This window comes from Myotis myotis, unplaced genomic scaffold (genome assembly GCF_014108235.1).
Source record: "Myotis myotis isolate mMyoMyo1 unplaced genomic scaffold, mMyoMyo1.p scaffold_m19_p_8, whole genome shotgun sequence".
Taxonomy (NCBI): domain Eukaryota; kingdom Metazoa; phylum Chordata; class Mammalia; order Chiroptera; family Vespertilionidae; genus Myotis; species Myotis myotis.
In genome coordinates, this window is record NW_023416390.1 from 70,149,629 (window position 1) to 70,167,810 (window position 18,182).

The following is an 18,182-nucleotide window of genomic DNA, read 5'->3' on the forward strand; positions in this document are numbered from 1 at the left end:
ATCTTTAAGGTAAAGAATAAATTAAGATGTGTCATGAAGTATTGGATTTTTTTCTGAAATCTAAATGAGATCATAAATAACAGATGAAATGCAACGGCTTAGAACTTAAAGATAAATGACTGCACAGAGTCCTGAATTTGCAATTAGAATCAGAAAAGCATGTCAAAATTTGGTCCTTCAGTGTATTCAAAACTGTGGTCAGTCTGGCTCTGGGTCATTTTTTTTTTTAATTTCATTATCTCTTCATGTTGTGGGTGTGTGTGTATATGTGTGTGTTATAGCTAAATTATTGGCAGGATAATAGTATTTTATTGATCAATCTGACAGCCCACGATCTAAAATACAATTCCCTCTATTAAGCTGATGGTACATGGGACTATTGTGGGTTTTCCCTCATTATGTTCAATTAAAATATGGAAATAGAGACATAAGTATCTCCTCTAGGAGTTAACTGAAAAGCACTGTGTAAATAGTAAAAAACTGGTATGCAAAGCCTTCTTAATATCAGAATAATGTCCACAACATAAAAAACTAATCAAAGAAGCAGTTTAATTACAAAATGACCAATCAAAATATTTCATAGTAGCCTTGCCTGCTGGCGAAGACCTCCACTTTAGAACTACATGTGGTAAGTAGAATAGTGACCCTCCCCCCTAAAAGGTATCCAGGCTCTAATACCTGGAATCTGTGAATATGTTATTTTACATGGCAAACATGACTGTAAGATGTGATCATGAATACAGACCTTTGAGGTTATCCTGAGGTAGGGAGTTTATTTTGCATTATCCAGTTGTCCTAATCTTCTCACATTAACCCATAAAAGTGGGGAACCGATTCTAGCTGGGTGAGAATGATGAAGAGGAAAGACGGAAGACAGATTCAAGCATAAAAGGGACTGGGCTATTGTGATGGCTTTGAAAAGGGAGAAAGGGGATGATGGGCCAAGAAATCCAGGTGAGTTCTAAAAGCTGGGAATGGCTCTCAGCAGACAGCCAGCAAGAAAATTGGGATCTTAGTCCTACAACTGAAATAAATTGAATTGTACCAAGAACTGAAATGATCAATAAAAAGGATTGGAAAGCCCAGAGCCTCCAGAAAGAAATGGAGTCCTGCTGCCACCTTGATTTTAGCCCAGTAAGTTCTGTGTTGGACTTCTAGCTTACAGAACTATAAAATAATAAATTTATATTGTTTACATCACTGTTTGTTGCTATTTGTTATGGCAGCAAAAGGAAACCAATACAGAAATATATATATTTATAAGAATGTATACAAATATGAATATATTTTTAAAATAAACAGGTGTGCCGAAACCGGTTTGGCTCAGAGCATCAGCCTGCAGACTGAAGGGTCCCGGGTTAGATTCCGGTCAAGGGGATGTACCTGGGTTGCGGGCACATCCCCAGTGGGAGATGTGCAGGAGGCAGCTGATCGATGTTTCTCTCTCATCTATGTTTCTAACTATCTCTCTCCCTTCCTCTCTGTAAAAAATCAATAAAATATATTTTAAAAAAAACAAAAAAATAAAAAAAATAGGTGAGATAGCTTGCTCTATATCTATCTATTATCTACCTATCTATCTATCTATCTATCAATCATCTACTTATATAATAACATTTTAAAATGGTTGCCTTTTTTTGGGGGGTAGAAAAATGGGAGTAGGGAATTGGGACAACAGAGAATTAAAATAAAACAAAGAGGAGTGTTGCCCAGATCAATGTGAGTCATAAACTGACTTGTCTGGTTAAAACAGCCTTCTGTATGTGAAGCCCAATAAATAGAAAAATAGTAAGAAATGAAAATAAATTTATAATTTTAAAAAGGTAACCTTTAACAAAGTTCATTTTGGTGTGTTATATAGCACAATTGATGAAAGATAGTGACAACTAAAACAGAGAAATACACCTCAGCCCTTTTAATATTTTCCCCATATATCCAATTGTGCTCAATATTTTGAGGGGTTAGAAGATCCAAATTTATCAAAAATGCCCTAGAATAGATAAAAGAATTCTTTTTTAAAAAAAGATCCTCACCTGATGATATGTTTTTAGAGATAGGAAGGGAGAGAGAATGAGAGAGAGAGAGAGAGAGAGAGAGAGAGAGAGAGAGAGAGAGAGAGAAACATTGACGGGAGAGAGAAACACCAATACACCAATCTGTTGCCTTTTGTACACACCCTGACTGGGGATGAAACCATAACTTAGGCATGTGCCCGGACCAGAAATCGAACCCATAACTTTTTGGTGTATGGGACCGTGATCCAAACAACCAAGCCACCCAGACAGGGCAATAAAAGAGCTATTGGAACACATCCCACATTAAACTCAATTCTTCTTTTGAAGTGTGTCTATCTGTGAGTTCTGTCAAAACATTAAAAACAATTTAATCCATATAAATGTATAGATAAATGAAAATTTAGCAAAATTAATGTTTACTTGGTACACTATAATTTAAAACATTAGAGACATTGAAAGTTAGTGTGTTATTATTATTTTTTTAGAGAAACTTACCAAGAGTAGTTTGCTTAGCACTTTTCTTTTCTTTTCCTTGTGTGACTGACAGCACGAAGTGAGCATCTTTTGTATGCTCTGGAGAGTTCCCTTACGCCTTTTAAGGTTTGGATCAGGTTCCAACATTTTATCCTTTATGCTTTGAATGTTATGAAATACCTCTGAGAGTTTCTTTAATGTGGAGTTTTTGTTGGCAACACTTCCTCTGAGACATCTTCATCCTTTTATCACAAGCACTTTACTCAAACACATCAAGTTCACCTTCACTAATTTACTATGCTTACATGCTTAGAATCTCTTGAATGGTGCGTCGACATACCCACACTCAGCTCTTTCTTCTGTAACCCCATTTACATCTGACTCGAATTTCACTTCCAGTGTTATTCAGTGTTCTTCCCCCCCCCCCCGTTCTCCTCTCCTCCTTGCCCTCCTCTTTCTCATCCTCCTTTATTTTTCCCTGCATTTTCATCTTTTTGACTATTTTCTTCAATTGCCCATTTTTTTGCAAAATGTCACATGGATTTTCCACTGAGAGGTAAGAAGGAAACACAATTACATACCTTGCTGTCTGTGTGTGGATTTGTTAACATTTGCTCAGAAATCAATCACTAACAGACTCTGAAACAAGTGACCCAGTTGGTCATGGATCATGACTTACATCTATTATTTGCTTAGTGATTTGTGGCCTGAAAAGCTAGTAGTGGAGTTTATACTTTTATCATATTACTTACAACTCATGTACCATGATAACTGAAACTTAAACTGTGTTGTTGGGGGCCTGGTGTTACTTAATTAAGTATATCATTGTTAATAGAATGTGTACATTTATTCTAATACCAAATTAAGGACTGCTTGTATTCAATTCATCTTAACCTGGTCAACGCTAATTTCTAGAGAGACTTTTTTGTGAATTAGAGAGAGGTGTCCCCAAACCTCCATGGATGCAATCCTTTAGGCAACATACTAGCAAGGAGAGCATTATTCACAGCACCGCCTGCATCGTTACAAGTTGCAGCCCCTGTTGGGACTATATCCCCAACTCATCTCAAGAGACACTTTAGCTCATGTGTATTCCTTCATTTCTGGGCGGAGGTGAGAGTGCTTTCTCCTTAAGTAGCTCCTTGCTAGTGTGCTCTGTCTCCAAGAGTGCATGTCACACATAATACTTGCTCAACTAACTGATATTGTCTGTAGTTTTTTGCTTAATTTGAAATGTAAAATTACTACCGGCCAAGGATTAAAATCTTGGAATCACTGCTATTTAATATGAATACTGGTTAATATGAGAACCTTTAATCATAGAAAAGAATCTTGAAGGAATATTGAATTAAACTAGACCAGAAGAGAACTATATACGTGGCCTCATCCCAAGTCCCCTACCTAATTGTTCTTCTGAGTTGAATGACAGCCTTTTCCCATTCATCCAGAATGAATGTGTAACATAAAAAACAGCACTACTGACCAAGTTGTTTTGTTTTCTATAAAAATTATTATTTGGATAATTAAGCACCCTTTTGTAAGAATTCACAGAAGTAATTTTTCTCTGGTCTTAATGGGAGAATGAGAATTCTTTTAAACAATCATTTTTCTTACTAAATGATGTTGATTATTATATTTATTATGTCACATTAATTATTAGAATTATATTTATATTATTAATTAATTTAGGGTCAAATTTTTATTCTGAAGCCAACAGATATATAGAACCCCCTTGGTGAGCTTTTCATGCATTGATGTCATGTTTGTTTTACTTTACCTTTCTTTTTGTCATTTTCCTTATGACCTACTTTTATAATCTATTAATTTTATGACTTTCTCTCTCTCTCTCTCTCTCTCTCTCTCTCTCTCTCTCTATATATATATATATATATATATATATATATATATATATGTATATATATGTGTGTGTGTGTGTGTGTGTGTGTGTGTGTGTGTGTGTGTGTATGGTGTCCCAAAAATGTATATATGTATACACACTTAAGAGCTAATAGCTCGATAGATGTTTCTTTTTAGATTTAACCCATTGGAATTAATAATTATTCAAAGTGTGTATTCATTTTGGGGACTATATAAAAAGTTTTCAAACAAGGTGGGTTGAAAATATGTGAATGGGTTTAAATAAAGACTTATTTTATAAATTACCTTAAGTCATAAAAAGGTTTTTGTATTTAAAACTTCCATATTCAAGTTTGGCATTGAACCATCTGATCAACCAATTTTGTAAGGAAAACAGTATTAAAAATCTTGACAAATTTAGAATATAAAAGCATTTACAGATTTGTTTATCCAAATATAAGGAGTGACCAAATATGTGTTTGAAAGTCATTGATTTGTAAAAATTATATTTTAGAGGATTAATTTGCAAAGAGCAACGTCTGTTTTCCATAAAAGTTAAACCACCTTAATATCCTAATTATGAGCTCAATTAGCAATTCTTTCCTTACATTGTGGTCACAGTTAACCTACTAAACAGCCAAGGAATAATTCAAGGGCATAATGCTTTTTTGTTTGATTTGTTTTATTTCAGTAACTAAAGACTATTTCAGTAATGAAAGACTATTGTGAACAAAGTAATACCTCTAAGTTCATAAATACAATGCAAGCAGCTTCTGCAGCATCAGAAACAGAATTGTTGCCAAGAGTGATTAAAAAACAACACTAGTCCTAGCCAGTTTGGCTCAATAGATAGTCAGTCTGTGGTCTGAAGAGTCCTGGGTTCAATTCCAGTCAAGAGCACATGCCCAGGTTGCGGGCTCATCTCCAGTGTGGGACATGCAGGAGGCAGCCGATCAATGATTCTCATCATTGATGTTTCTATCTCTCTCTCCTTCTCCTTTCCTCTCTGAAATCAATAAAAATATATTTTAAAAAAACATTAACACTAGTTAGCCCTATGTTCATTGAAGCATTATTCATGGTGACCAAGACATGGAGACAACCAAAGTGTCCTTCAGTAGAAGATAGGATAAAGAAGATGTGGTACAAATATACTATGGAATACTACATTTATAAGAAAAGATGAAATACTGCCATTTGCGACAACATGGATGAACTTTGAGAATATCATACTAAGCAAAATAAGTCAGTCAGATAAAGCTAAGAACCATATTATTTCACTTATATGTGAAACTCATAGATATAGACAATATGGTGGTTACCAGAGGGAAGAGGGTGGGAGTAGTAAAGGAAAAAGGAAGCCAAATATATGGTGATGGAAGATGAATGAATTTGGCTGGTGGTGGACACACAATACACAAATCATGTATCAGAGAACGGTACACTTGAAACTTATATGATTTTATTAACCAATGTCATCCCCAAATACTTAATTAAAGAAAAGAGAGAAAACAAACCCTAGAATGAATAGAAGGTGATTGATTAGGGTATTTGATTTAGATACCAAGACAATACTAGGCATAATTAGAAACCATTTTTTTCCCCTCACAATTTACAATGAGATAAAGTACTTAAGGATCCTTTACAAGAAGCAGTTTAGTTCTTGAAGAGAAAGGAACAAATTACATGGACCAGAAGGCTGTATGTACTTCTACACAAGCAATTTATATTACTCTTCAAATTTATGGTATTTATTACACAAAAGGTTTGCTCTAAAAAGTTACTTATTTTTTATAGCAAATGGTATTTTACTTCTATATAAAGACTTTAAAGACTGCTTTCCCTTATTTAGCTATATTTTTACTTTGAGAAAATTATTAAAATGAATGCCATAATAAATGCTCCTTTATTTCTAGTCTTATTTAAACTGATTATTTAAACAGTGTAAGTGAATTATTTTTACAGCCAAAGTGTTTTGAAAAGAATAAAATAAAACTTGAAAAAATTTCTGCCAGTTTGTGTTGATTACTTTGTGAACTATTATTGCAAACACTATCAGGTATCCATATTGCCTAGAATACTTCTATTTTTTGGCCCAGAAAAAAATTTGTAGAACTTTACCACACATGCCTTTGATGATTTAACCCTTATATTAGGAACAGTTTTATATAACACATATAAGCAACAGCCTATATAACATTATTTTCAGGCATAAATAAAGACCTGGATTTTTAAATATTTAGTTTAAAAATATTTTGTTTTGATCATGAGAAATAGTGCATGCCAATCTTACAGAATTTGTGAAATATTAAAAAAGAAACTGAAAAGGGGGGAAATAAATTATCACTACCCAAGTAAAATTACTGATTATATTTTGCGGTATTTCCTTTCAGGTGGATTTAAAATCATATTTTTATGATTTTTAAAAGTAGTATGGCTTTTTTATAATTAAAAAATAAACATGAAAATAAAAATCAACATTCAAAAATAACTACTATAAGTTTTTAGTGATTTGTTTCTTAGTATTTTTGATTTATAGACCTGCTTCTTTTATTTATATAATTTTAATTACATAATCTGTTAAATTTTATATTCTGAATTTTAGGTAGCATGATTATATGGAAACATTTTCAATTGCTAAATACTCATCCATTGTATGGATAAACAACAGTTTACACATTTCCCCCTTTTCTTTAATACATGATTTGTTTCAATTTTTCTTACAGCTTAAAAAAGTATAATTAATATATTTTTGTACAAAACGTTCCCATAGTTGTTTGTTTGTCTCTTTCCTTAAAATAAACTGCCATAGTATAATTGTTAGGGCAAAGTTAATATTTTTAAATTTTCCAATACAGATTTTAAAATTGTTAACTTCTTTCAAATATAATTTGTCTATTAAAAATTCTATGTAACTCGACATAATAATTTTCAGTCCCTCCATGCTGCCTCAAAGGGTAAGCAATCCTTTTTTTTATAGCTGCAAGAGTATGCAAATATACCACTGTGTTTTTTTTTAGCCAGTCGTCTACTGATGGGCACTTGTGCAGTTTCCAGATCTTAGCGATTGTAAGTAGCACTGCTATGAACATGGGTGCATATATTCTTTCTGATTGGTGATTTTTAAGATGTATTTCTAGAAATGGGATCACTGGGTCAAACAACAGTTCCATTTTTAACTTTTTGAGGAAACTCCACTTTTTCCATTGTGGCTGCACCAGCCTGCATTCCCACTAGCAGTGTACTAGCGTTCCTTTTTCTACACATCATCTCCAGCATTGTTGCTTATTGATTTACTAGAGGCCTGGTGCACTAACTCATGCATGGGTTGGGCTGGGCCGGCCAGGGGGAGGAGACAGCAGGAGGTTGGCCGGCCAGCCCCACCCCCCACAGTGCATGTCATAGCGATTGGTCATTCCGGCCGTTCCGGTTGCTTAGGGTTTTATATCTATAGATTGATGGTAACCATTCTGTCAGGTATGAGAAGTGAAATAAGCCAGGCAGAGAAAGACAAGTATATGATATCACTTATATGATATCACTTATATGTGGAATCTAATGAACAAAATAAACTGATGAATAAAATAGATTCAGAAGGGGGTGAGGGGACGGGAAGAGATTAACCAAATAACATATGCATTGGCCAGGGACACAGACAATAGTGTGGTGATGGTTTGGGGTGAGGTGGGAGCCAGGTGGAGGGGGACAATGAGGGGAAAAAGAGGGACATCTGTAATATTTCCAACAATAAAGATAAAAAGTGATTTGGATCTGCAATTTTCTAAAAATTGCATGTATGAATACATATATATTGTGTATATGAATTCATATATAGTTGTATTTTATTCTAAATCTATATACTTTATCAACTTAATTATTCATATTAATTGATAATATCATTTTGTAATATTTGCCTTAGAATACTAACATTTTTATTCTATTGGTCACAAGAAATAAAAACCAGCAAGTATGATTAACACTGTGCTGAAACTGGTCATTAGAACTTCCTCCTATACCATACAGTTTGTTTAACTATTATATAAATAACTGTCAGTAGAAATAAATATACAATTATTATTTTCATTTTTAAGAGTCTATGAAAAACTAGCATTTGAGGAAAATCCAATTCTAGCAACTGGTGACCTGTGATTCACAACAGCTGTTGCAAAAGGCACCAAAAAAGCTGAACCTAAACGCATCCTAATACACGGATGAGTTTCTCACATAATAATGAGGGAGACAATAAACCCCTTCTTCCTTAGAGATATTTTCAATCACTGCAGGCAGCCCAGAGGCAGGCAGACAGCAGGGTTCACAGTGCTGGGCCTTCAGGATCAGGGACTTTTCCTAAGAGCCAGGAGCTCACTGTCACCATTGTCCTGGGAACTTCTGCCAATCCTCAGGACGCATCTCAGAGAAACTCTATCATCCAGCCGCTCGCCCAGTGGGAAGGATGTGAGTTAATATTAGGTGTATGCTAAAGGCAGAAGTGCTGGTGTGACATTCCTGGCTCTAGTCAGAAACCTGGAGAAACCCGCTTCTGAAAGTGAGGTGTAGACTAGGTTCTCGAAGGCCACAAGCAGTTTTCAAGTGTTGGTCTTTTTATCTAGAACGAGCTTTTGACTGGCAGAAGAAAACAAAAGTTTTTTTTAAAAAAAAACACACACACAAAACTATAGAAACACCTCAGGATTCAAATTGTCCCTGAAAACAAGTGTTCAAAGAAACCATTAAAGATAATAAAGCAAATAAGAGAATAAAAATGCACAAACTGGAATTATGAGAACAATATTCAACAGAAGTTGGTGGAAACGAAATCTGGTTATGGTCATTATTAGATATAGATAGTAGAAAGCCTCCCTTTTATTATAACAGCATAAAGTATAATACCAACTAGGTAGAGAGATTACAAAAATAGGAATGAAATCACAATTTGCTCATATCTTCATCATGTTGTGTGGAACTGAGACTTGTAGAAAGGAGGAAAAATGAATCTGAAACCAATAGCCATTATCTCATAAGGTCTTCAGACAGACCTTTGACCTGATTAGCAATACATCAGGAAAACTGATGAAATTTGAGAACTTTACACAAAGTTCATGTTGTCTTATGTCAGAAGACTGATATCCTATAAACGGAGGAACTTAAAACCTCACACATTAAGTACATGAAAGGGCTCACACTTCTCAAGCACCTATAACAGTATAAAGAAGGTCTGTGAGTAGTGAAATGAGATAAGAGCAATTTCAAATTAGTTTATTTTTATGTATTTTTTGTTATTAATTTGCAAGAAGAAAACTTTTACATTTGCAGTAGGACAAGGTTGGGGAATTACAACTCTGAAGTGCTATTTTATTTTTGTAAATGTGTAAAAACACTTAAAATATCAGAACCAAATGCTGCATGTTTTAACAAGTAAAAGGAAAGCTATCAATAATTTATAATGTCACACCACATAAGAAATGTATTTTTTCATGATATTTAAATACATTTTCATAAACATGAAATAGAATGGCTCTTATTGTATTTATGTTTATAAACTTTGAATTTACTGGAATATTTGAATTTGATTTTTAGTGAGGTAATATTAGACAGGATGATGAAAATACTTATAAGACTACTAGAGGCCTGGTGCATGGGTTCATGCACCAGTGGGATACCTTGGTGTTGGGGAACACAAGAGACTTGGTTGGAAAGTTGTAAGGAGAACATTCTGGTAAAAGGGAAGTGTGTGGAAGGCTGCCTGCCCTGTTTATTGGGATTCCAACTTAGGGGAGATTTAGGGGAGTGTCAAAGGTGGTGCCCCTAATTATCCCTTGACCTTTCCAAGTCTGTGCTTGTGCAGACCCCCAGGTGTTTACTGGAATCCTTATGCTTAATCCCTGGATGCCCTTGCCTAGAGGACAATGTAAACATGTGTCCTCCCAAGATTACTCACCCTACTGATTGTATCGAAAGATAAAATCCCAATAAAGGCCTAACGAGGCAGGCAATAGAGGCTGCTCTAGCTACTAAAGCTGGGTAAGCCCTTAGCCCTCTCTTGCACAGTCAAACTATCTGAGTAATTTGCTCATCCATGGTTCAGGGGATGCTGGTCAGCCCTGGCACTTCGGCCTGGCCTGCAGGAATTGGGAAGACACTGGCTCTCCAACATCCCCTGAGGGGTCCCAGATTGAAAAAGGGCACAGGCCAGGTCGAGGGACCCCACTGGTGCACAATTGGGGCTGGGGAGGGACTGTGGGAGGACCCCAGGGTGTGTCTAGCCTGTCTTGCCCAGTCCTGATCGGCTGGACCACAGCAGCAAGCTAACCTACCGGTCAGAGTGTCTGCCCCTGGTGGTCAGTGTGCATCATAGCAACTGGTCGAATGGTCAAATGAACAGCCAGACACTTAGCATATTAGGCTTTTATTATCTAGGGTTTGGTCCAAAACTAGATACTTTTTTTTGCAATTATAAATGTCACTTTAACTAAAGGGACATGATTACTTTGCATCTATCAAGGGCCCACCTAGAGGACATAGCATATACCTAGTATATGCTCTAAGCATGTATATGTTTGCTGAATAAATGAAAAAATTACTGAGTATGAGTTTAAAAACCCCACATGATTTAAAAAATATATCATTACCAATAGTTCTTCACTTTAATTTTTGAAATTTGATGCAATCTATGAAAAAAATATAGGTTAGGTCAGTGGTCGGCAAACCGCGGCTCACGAGCCACATGTAGTTCTTTGGCCCCTTGAGTGTGGCTCTTCCACAAAATACCACGTGCAGGCACACATGTATAGTGCGATTGAAACTTCGTGGCCCATGCACAGAAGTCGGTTTTCGGAAAGGAGATAGGTGAAACAAGTATACAAGACGAGTGTGAATGGGAGAGTTGGAAAGGGTCGATCTCAGCGAACATACCTCAATCAGATTGAGGATGTTTTTAGCAAAGGCCAGCTTAGGCGTACCCTAATTAAGTTAATAACAGTGTACCTACCTATATAGTTTAAGTTTAAAAAATTTGGCTCTCAAAAGAAATTTCAATCGTTGTACTGTTGATATTTGCTTCTGTTAACTAATGAGTTTTCCGACCACTGGGGTAGGCCATAATGAGATAGATACATCTGGGCATCATGGAATGCATCTAATGCCAAAAAATATTGTGAAATTTCAAAAAAATACCTAAAATTCAAAGTATTGAGGTAGATTTTAATGTACTTTCAAAATTTTAATCACATGCTAATCTTTCTTTTATGATATTTCTAATTTATTAGACTTTAGTACTTGTTTGTTGATTTTTTTTATACTTCACACATATACTGACATGATTGTGTATATGTGGATGCCTACTGTGTGCTGTGCTATATTTATGTTATGTGAGCACAAGCACAAATTTTGTACATACACATTTGTCCAAATGATGGTGCCCCAGCTTAAATTTTAAAGACAGGGAATAAGATATATAATCACATATAATCAAATAAACCAACCTTAAATGTCTAGGACTTTGGCTCTTGGGGGTTCAAAGTCAAGAGATGAATTATTCAGCACAGGCTTATTCAACACTTACCTCATGCCAGATACTGTTGAAAATGCTGGAAATATAAAATGGCAAAAACCTCTTACATCACAAAGTTTAGTTTTTATTGAGTAAGACAGGCAATAAACATGATAAATACATTTTATATGTTTTACATAATGATGTGCTAAAAAGGAAAAACAAATAACCTTTTAAATTATTATTATTTTTTAATTTTATTAAATTTATTAGGGTGATAATAGTTAATAAAATTACATAGGTTTCAAGTGTAGAATTCTATAATACACCATCTGTATATTGCATTGTATGATCACCATCCAAATTCAAGTCTCCTTTGTCACCCTATATATTTGAGTCCCATTTACCCTTTTCTACCTCCCTCTCACCCCCCTTTCATTCTGGTAACCACCATACTGTTATCTGTGTCTATGAGTTTTGGTTTGTTTGTTTGTCTCATTTGATTGTTGCTTTCAATATATGAGTGAAATCATGGTTCTTGACTTTTTCTGTCTGACTTATTTGGCTTAGCGTGATATTCTTAAGATCTATCCATGTTGTCACAAATGGCAGTATTACATTTTTTCTGGTGGCTGAGTAGTATTCCATTATTTATATATGTTTCACATCGTCTTTGATTATTGTTGCTTTTCAGCTTTTGCTATAACTCAGGAAAAAGCAACTGTGTAAACAAAGGAAAACATTTATCTCTTTCCTCTTCTCTGCCTAGTTCCTATTATTAAATCTAGGTTCTTCTAGAATTATATGTTGTTAGGTATGATAGATCTTATACATTCTAGATTTTGGCAAAACTAAAACTACCCTGAAAACCCCTATTAAATGGATATATCCAATCTGCAAAAGGTTGTGAGGCACATGCTAAAATAAGAAATATATTTTGAAACTAACATGAAGGAAAAGTCCTTTAGCTTTGTGATCATATATGTACATCTCCACGTAGATTTATTTTATTTTATTTTTCTCTATAATTTCTTTTTTGAATTTTATTCACTATTTCCTCTTGGTATCATTTCATAGAGGTCTTTTCATCTTCCACTTTAAAGCGCTTCCATTCCTTGAGGTTCTTGATTCTTCATTATCAATTAATACTCTAATGTCTGACTTTTTCATTTCTCTGAATAGCAAAGCATCTTTTCCCAATGCTCCATACTCTTTCTATGTCCCCTGTGATCTGTTTCCAGGCAGTCTCACAACTTCAATCCCTACTTTGCTGTCAGTAAGAATTATATCTGAATCTTCAATGATCCTTTCTCTCAATTTCCAGCTCCATAATTTCACTATCTTCCGGTGAACTCAATGTTTATGTCTAATGTGTACTTTAAATCCAAAATATCTAATGATGAACATGACAGCTTCATTCCCATAGTGACCACTTTTCCTATGTCCCTTTCTTCTATTTAAATTAAAAGTCTCTCAGAATTAAAGTTTTAGAACCATCCTTAATGTCTCCTTCTCTCTAGTTCTCTATACTTGTTCATTAATTACTGTTGTTTGATATCTATGAAATCTCTTTCTTTTTTTCTTTTTAATCATCATCAGGGCCATCATGTTTGGTCACTTGTGTTGTGCACTGTACAATCCCAGGGCTCCTATTCACATAATCTAAGATGGAAACAACACCCATTAGAGGTGTAGAGTCATTTTCCTAGGACATTTATATGACTTGTTCTCTTCTTTTAATCAAATAACTTCAATATGAGAGTGTAACATTACATCTGATAATCCATGAAATCTGTGGCAAGCAATTTAATAGCTCCAGAACCAAATTTTATCTTCTGTAAGAATAATTGTAAATTAGGCAATTAAAAACCAAAAAAGCACAGGAAAAGCAGTGCTTTACCTTGAGAGGAAATGCCACTTGGATGTCATGATGGGGAATTCTGGGTACCAGTAAATAGAATGAAAGTCTCAGGCACTTGATAAAAGAATGAACCATAGAAAATAAAGGTAGCATAAAAATGTGAAAGGGCATCAAGCCAAACTTCCCCACATCAAAACTTTCCCAGTATTGGACTGCATAATCTACTAAAACTGCTAAATAAATGTAAATATGAAATATTAAAAGTATACCATCATATTCATCCTTGCTTACCTTGTAGTGAAAACTCAAAATAGAAAAAAGACACTGGAAAGAATAAATAATTAAGTTAGACCTTCTAATTGTTTTTAGCTCTATTCCCACCCCATATACTGAATGGAACTTCTATTAAGATAAGTGGTATAGTACAATTAATAGTAATGAGAAAATTTGGTGCTAAAAAAATGGTGCTTGCAAGCTATCCATTTACCTAACCCTGACACTGAAGTTAATTAACACATTGTTTGCGGGTAGTTTTTATCGCGCGCTAACAGGTGGCGCGGGCCATTTTTGCAGTTGAATAGATTGATTACTGTTATACCTGGAAGTACATACATAATTCACCATTTTATGTGTTAGAGACACAAATTTTTCCTTTGGAATTCGTATATCTGCATGTTAGCATCCCTTTAGAGCAATAAAAAAGTATAAAAATAAACATATTTATACGTTACCCGCATTCTACCGCTAGTCTATAAAAAACATATTAATACGTGTCCCGCACTCTACTACCAGTCAACGTAAAACATATAAATACGTTTCCCGCATATAATGTGTTAATTTGCATGGCAAACTAATACATTCCAAGTTTATAAATGTTACCATAAAATGATTGTCTTAAGATTATGATCTTTTTTCAATTAATTGAGCTAGCACTGAACATTTTCTTGTGATCATTAAAACGTTTGCTTTTATAGATAAACATGGCCTTTAAGATCTTCCAAATATTCTCCTCCAAACTTATAACCAGCTAAAATCCTATATAATATAAAGAGGTAATATGCGAATTGACCATCATGCCCTCACACAAGATGCCGCCCCCATGTGGTCAAAAGATGGCTGCCACAAGATGACCGGCAGGGGAGGGCAGTTGTGGGTGACCAGGCCAGCAAGGGAGGGCAGTTGGGGGTAACTGGGCCTGCAGGGGAGGGAGGACAGTTGGGGGCAACCGGGCCTGCAGGGGAGGGCCATTGGGGGTGATTGGGCCAGCAGGGGAGGGCAATTGGGGGCGACCAGGCTGGCAGGCGAGGGCAGTTAGGAGCAATCAGGGTGTCAGGGGAGCAGTTAGGCGTTGATCAGGCTGGCAGGTAGAAGCAGTTGGGGCAATCAGGCAGGCAGGCAGGTCAGCATTTGGGAGCCAGCAGTCCTGGATTGTGAGAGGGATGTCTGACTGCCGGTTTAGGGATCGGGCCTAATCTGGCAGCCGGACATGTCCCGAGGGGTCCCAGATTGGAGAGGATTCAGGCTGGGATGAGGGACACCCTCCACCCCCAGTGCACAAATTTCATGCACTGGGCCTCTAGTGGTTTTATAGGTAAGCAAATCAAGACCCAAGATATTTAACATCTCATTGAAAGAAAATGGGATAGAAGGTAAATATCTTATTTTAAAGATTGCATCAGCTTCGTTAATGATTTTGTTTTGATTATAATGAATTTTTATTTGGAAAAATAATGTCTTAAATGATTCAAAAGACATCTAATTAGTTTTTAAAGAATAAAAGATATTATAATGAATTATTCAAATATACATACTCTTGGAGAAAAATAATAAGGGCTTAAAATATAGGTTTGCATTAAAATAAAAACCAAATTGAAATTAGCATTTAACTTAAAATTTAACTTATTAGTCTACTTTCCCTGTCAACAATGAAATATATTTTAGCTAAATGTTGCTTTTGGTTTAAGGAGAAAATTGAAGAATGCTTTAATTTCTCATTAACTACAGCATTAATCAGTGGTTAATTGCAATCATTTCGCCTGTAGATAAAGTGAAAGCAGAATTAGAATCTGACTACAAGTCAAATAAACTTTGTCTTTCTCATTGATTTAAGCATCTTTAAGACAGATATTCAATAAGGTTTGCTTAGCAAAATTTTGGTAGTGTTTGGTCAATGTGCTGAATAATAATTAAAGTCAGTTGTTAAGTCAAACTCTGTACCAGTGTTAACTTGTGAACATGAATCTTTAATAATACAGAACAATTTTAGCATTATATTTCCCATATCAGTGCATAATTGCAGTTAAGTTTTTTAGTAATTATAGAACATATTACCTTGCTTTGTGGATTTCAAATTTTATATTTAATTCAATTATTTATCTATTTTTGAATATATTCCCCCGTATTTTAATTACAAGCAATTTAAAATGTTATGAATTCTGCAGATTTCCCCAGTACTATTGATATCTCTAGCTAGTTCAGATGTTAAAGATACAAATTCTGGATTTTATCGGTTTCAACTTCTCTGTTGCATTTAAGAGCACTCTTTTGTTTGTAATACAGAGGAGAAAAATTGAAGACCTAACCTTGTCTCAACAGAATGTCAGGAAATAAATAAAAATCCCATTTCAAAATGTGAAAATGTTAATAACATGCCACATCTAGTTTCTCAGTTTGGAAAAATGTGGTGGTTCTAAGCTCTCATCCTTTCCTAAGAACTATACTTAGAGCCTCCTTACACTGTTGTCTTAACAGAAATGGCTCATTGAAGAAGCAACACCCAAACTTGGCTTTCTTTAGCTTCCCTTTCCTCAGTGTCTAAATTATTCATACATTTTCTAAATCCTATGCCAACAGACCTCTGCAGTCAAATGCTAAATGTTATTAACCTCCAACAAATTGGAGTCCCGATGAACCCATGTTCTTTTTCGAAATGGCTTCTCTGGTGGCTCTGTGAAAAGGCTCAGGCTACTTGGTCTTCCGATTTGATGGTTTTGAGGCCATCTTTGGTGGTTTACAAAATTATTACAAACATTAAAATGCAATTTTGTTTCTATTCAGTAAATAGTTCTTTGGTATGTGTTACCAGCGGTGTGCTGGTGCTGTGCTTGGACCTGTTGGCTCTGAGAAGGCAAGGTGTCCACATTATTGCTTCATTTATTCAAGCACATTTGGGTAGGAGTCATTTTACAGAAGCACATTTCACATTTCTGTGAACTTCCTCAAACTGGGGCACTGGACATAATTTATCTATTTTATAACTTGAGTTAATAGTGAGACATGGAATTTTAATATAATCTATTAATTTGTATTTTATTTTCAGATGATTTTCCTACCTTCATACATAAATGCATACAGGGTATCCCCCCCCCCCCCTAAAAATATACACATTATAAAGGCAGTGCTTATTAAAACACATTTCATTTTCAACATGCAATAGAATCTACAGCTATCAGCTGTTAAAGTGTGTATACATTGTTGGGGACACCCTGCATATTTCTTCTCTAGGGCCAAAAATAGCTTTCAGGGTGCATGGTTAAAATGTTGACTTTTCCAAGCACATAGAAAAAAGCTCCATCCAGCCTACTCAGCCTTTTGTCTTCCAAACCTTGGCGTATATTGTCAGTAAACTTCCTGAGAAAGCTGACAGCTCAAAGCTTTGGACTAATAATAAAAATTTACATCTGCCATTTCTTTCTTTTTTTTAAATATATTTTTATTGATTTTTTACAGAGAGGAAGAGAGAGAGATAGAGAGTTAGAAACATCGATAAGAGAGAAACATCAATCAGCTGCCTCCTGCACATCCCCCACTGGGGAAGTGCCCACAACCCAGGTACATGCCCTTGACCAGAATCGAACCCGGGACCTTTCAGTCCGCAGGCCGACGCTCTATCCACTGAGCCAAACCGGTTTCGGCTACATCTGCCATTTCTTAAAAAGTGCCCAATGTAGCCTAAGCAGCCCTAAATGCTGGGTTCTCTTCTGTGATTTCTACCTCTCTTGACCTCTAATTCTTCATTACCTTATCTACTTATATAAAAACCATGGGTGGTGTTCATCACATATGAACAGCTGCGACCAAGCGGAAGGAAGTCAGTCCTACAGGGGTTGTCTTGGCAATGGCTGCACCCTCCCTCAAGCTGTTTTCCGGAGCTGTTTCCTGTAAGGGTGGAGTTTGAGGCAGGAGCCCGCCCTGGGAGCGTGGAGGCAGATCTTTCTAAAGTGTGCCACGCCAGCACGAGGTGAACCTGAGTGGGGCAGCTGAAAGGCTTAGAAAAGACAGACAAGAGAATGAAAGCCGGGTCTCAGTGGGACTCTCCTTCTCTGAGAGACAGCGACCAGGCCCACAGGCATGCCTTTAGTTTACAGCAGACGCTATGAGGCAAAGTAAGGGCGTGACCAAGATGTTTACAAACATTCTGGGTTTCAATCCTACTCAACTACATGCACCTGAACTCTACCAAGCCCCCATCACTCAGGCACGTGGG

The 18,182-nt window shown here is 35.8% G+C and overlaps 1 pseudogene; it reads left to right on the forward strand.

The window, feature by feature from the left end:
* The window catches only part of LOC118662067, a 122,015-nt pseudogene that overhangs the window by 50,613 nt on the left and 53,220 nt on the right, over positions 1 to 18,182 (forward strand).